The 3,707-nt window shown below is 46.2% G+C and overlaps 1 pseudogene; it reads right to left on the reverse strand.

Annotated features, from left to right (window-relative positions):
- Positions 1-1,175: 1,175 nt before the first annotated feature.
- Positions 1,176-1,628, reverse strand: LOC116546831 (annotated as a pseudogene).
- Positions 1,629-3,707: the final 2,079 nt, after the last annotated feature.

The raw sequence follows: 3,707 nt of genomic DNA on the forward strand, positions 1-3,707 counted from the left end.
CTCTACTAAAAATACAAAAATTAGCCAGGCATAGTGGCACATCCCTGTAGTCCCAGCTACTTGGGAGGCTGAGGCAGGAGAATTGTTTGAACCCAGGAGGCAGAGGTTGCGTTGAGCCGAGATCGTGTGCGCCCTTGAACTCCAGCCTGGGTGACAACAGCGAAACTCCGTCTCAATAATAATAATAATAATAATTTTATTTATCTGGGTTTTATGAAAATAATCACTTTGAAAACATCAGACTGTTTAATCGCAGGAACTATTTGGAGTTTCTTGCACAACGAAGTGCAGGTGCCAGGTTTATAGGGGTCTCCAGCTCCTCCCTGAATAACTTCCATCAGCTTCCCAACCACTGCAAGTGAACATATAGCTGTCCTTACTCTGCAAATGTAGCTCCAGGAATAATCCTCCAAGCCCCTCCTCCACTGCAGTTCTGGAGCTGACATTGTATACGGTGAGGACTTTAAAAGGCTGATGAACACGCTGCCCGCTGCGGGCCGAGTAGAGGGATGGCACTGTCCCCTACTCTGTCTTCTCCTCCTCTGTAACCCCACACAGTTCCACCTTGGAAGCGTGCTCCTGAAGTGGCTTTGTTGTCTGGGGAAATACTCATGTTTCGTTTTCTCGCGGTGAGATGATTAATGACACAGACACACGTGGAGTGGGTTAAGGAGCAGAAAGTTTAGTAGACAAAAAAGAGAGAAAGCTTCCTCATATTGAGAAAGGGGGTCACCCAAAAGAGGGTCTCTGGGTTTGGGGTGACGCAACTGATTTTATACAAAGGCTTGAGGAGGCAGTGACTTATTTGCATAGGGCCCAAGGGATTGGTTGACCGGGTGTGCCATTTACATAGCCCAGGAAGAAACTGGCCCTCCCACCCTAATATTTTATCAAGCAAGTGCACCTTCTACCTGGCCTGCACCAGGACACCTGCACCCGTGGTGACAAGGAAAAGGGAGTGGAATTCCATATTGGAGGTACCTGGCTTCCAGGTAGAGCTGCTCGCACTGACCTATGAATGCCTCTGGCTTGCATAACTGTTTGCAGCTTGACTTTTCAGGCTACTTTCTGTTAGAAAAGAAATGGTTTGGGGGCTGCTTTTTAGTAAAAGAAAATTCCACTGAGAACTCTTACCTCTTCTAACCACCTAAAATAATTTCTTAAGAACTCCTGTATTACTCCCACCCTCTCCCTATGAGGTTCTGCATCTCACCACGGTCGTGAAGCATCTGGGTCAAGTCTTCCACCAGGGCCAGGGCCACTGCCTCATCAGTGCTTTTGGGCCAACGCCCTTGCAGCCAAGCCTGAATTTCCTTTGGTGGCAGGGCCAGCACCTTCTCCTTGGTGCAAACCTCTTGCCTCAGCCAGTGCCAACAGAGCTCTTGGAAGCAACGGAGTGCATCCTGCAGTCCCCCAGTCAGTTCCTCCTGGGGGCTGCCCTTGCCAGCACTCTGGGGAAAGGGCTCAGACTGAGGACTATCCTCCTGCAGTACAGCTTCCTGCACCCAGGAGTGATCTTCCAGGATCACGATGGTGACCTCTTCCTCCTCCTGCCTGTCTTTCTCTTGAGGTACCTGGACCAATGGGCTAGGTGGAGTGGTCACTCTGGGTGTCTCTGCAGCCATCATCCACGGTCCTGGGGCAATCACTTACCTGTCAAGCCTTGAACCTCTGTCTTCTCCATTCAGGGTCTGGGGTAAAGCACCTCCCTCCTCAAATCTCAACAAGTAGTCCCACTGAGAAGCAAAAAAGAGCACCATAATCACTAAGTAGACTGTCCTAAAGCAGTCTAACTCACAAGAGCCCAGGTCAGACCACCAAGTGGTCCTTACATGTGCAACCTATAGACACTTCCTGTTCCGCTTAAAGGAAAAATGACTTATTCCTGAAAATACCTCTTTCTGTGGCAAGAGAAGTTAGGAAGTATCACAAGCACAAAAAATACAGCATTGTTCCTTTCAAAGCACCAAAGATGATTCATCATTAGCCATCAGGGAAATGCAAATCAAAACTACAGTGGGGTACTAATTTACACCCACTAGGATGACTACAGGTAGAAAAGATAATGTTGGCAAGCATGTGGAAAAGCTGAAACCCTCATACACGTATATACACTGCTTATACATTGCTAGTGTTAATGTAAAATGGTGCAGTTACTATAGAAAACAGTCTGGTTGTTCCTGAAAAGATTAAACAGTTACCATATGACCCAGCAATTCCACGCCTGAGAACAATGATAACGTATCCATACAAAAACTGATACATAAATAGCAGCATTATTCATAATAGCCAAAAGTGGAAACAACTCAAGTGCCCTTCAACTGAAATGAATAAAATGTGGTATATCCATACAGTGGAATAGTATTTGGCAGTGAAAAGGAGTTATGTGATGATACGTGCTACGGCATGGATGAACCTAGAAAACATTACACTGAGTGATAGAAGCCAGACACAAAATGCCACATATGCTAGGACTGTCTTTGTATGAGATCCCTAGAACAGGCAAATCTATGGAGAGAGGAAATAAGCTAGGGTGGGTTAGAGGGAAGTGGGCAGTGACTGCCAAGGGTGTGGGGTTTCTTTGAGGAATGAAAAAAAATGTTCTGGTTGACTGTGGTGGTGGTTGCACAGCTCTGTGACTATACTAACAGCCACTGACATGTATACTTCAAACAGGTCAACCGTATGGTATGTGAACTATATCTCAATAGAAACTGTTACTTACAAGAAAAGGGTCCATCAGGACTTGCAACCCTGTAGCACGGGACCAAATGAGAGGCGAGGCAAGCAAGCAGGAACATCTGGTGCATCCTGCCACACACCAAAGGCAACGTGAATGCAGAAGGAAGAAAGCTACGCCTCATGCATGGGACCATCAACAGGACAGGCCAAACACCTAGACTCCATTGCTACCTCAGTGAAAGCAAAGCAACTTCCAGTCAAATTCAAAGGTGTCTCAATTAACAGATCCTGACTCCCTGTCTTCCGGAGTCTTCTCCCACCTCCTAATGTCCTCAGTCTTATTTACTCCAATGTGATTTTTTACTATACCTATTCACAAGGTATAATAAAAGGCTGATAAAGAGAAACATTGGCCAGGCGCAGTGGTTCATGCCTATAATCCCAGCACTTTGGGAGGCCGAGGAGGTTCAATCACCTGAGGTCAGGAGTTGAGGTTGGGAGTTCTAGACCAGCCTGACCAACATGGAGAAATTCTATCTCTACTAAAAATACAAAATTAGTCAGGCATCGTGGTGCATGCCTATAATCCCAGCTACCCAGAAGGCTGAGGCAGGAGAATCCCTTGAACCCGGGAAGATCATGTCATTACACTCCAGCCTGGGCAAGAAGAGTGAAACTTCATCTCAAAAAGATAAAGAGAGAGAGAAACATTGATTAGACTTATAAAAGAGAAACACTGATCAGCTGCAGTCTAATGTTACAGCTAGTTGAGAGTTGAAAAGATGGAGGCAGTAAAATGGACAAAGGAGGGTGTGACGGGTTACAGAAGGACAAAAGGAAAATGTTTCAATGGGAAATGAGGGGAAACTCAATCCATTTCACTATAGAGAGGGAGGACGGACTCTCCTTAACCTAGCACCTTTTCTTCAGTGGGTCCTTCCTTCCTTCCCATTCCTTTCCCTCCCTCCCTCCTTCCATCCTCCCTGCCTATTTTCCTTCCTTCCTTTTTTTCTCTCTCTTTTTCA

Source organism: Sapajus apella, unplaced genomic scaffold (assembly GCF_009761245.1).
Source record: "Sapajus apella isolate SASKATOON/1434 unplaced genomic scaffold, GSC_monkey_1.0 scaffold1480, whole genome shotgun sequence".
Lineage (NCBI taxonomy): Eukaryota > Metazoa > Chordata > Mammalia > Primates > Cebidae > Sapajus > Sapajus apella.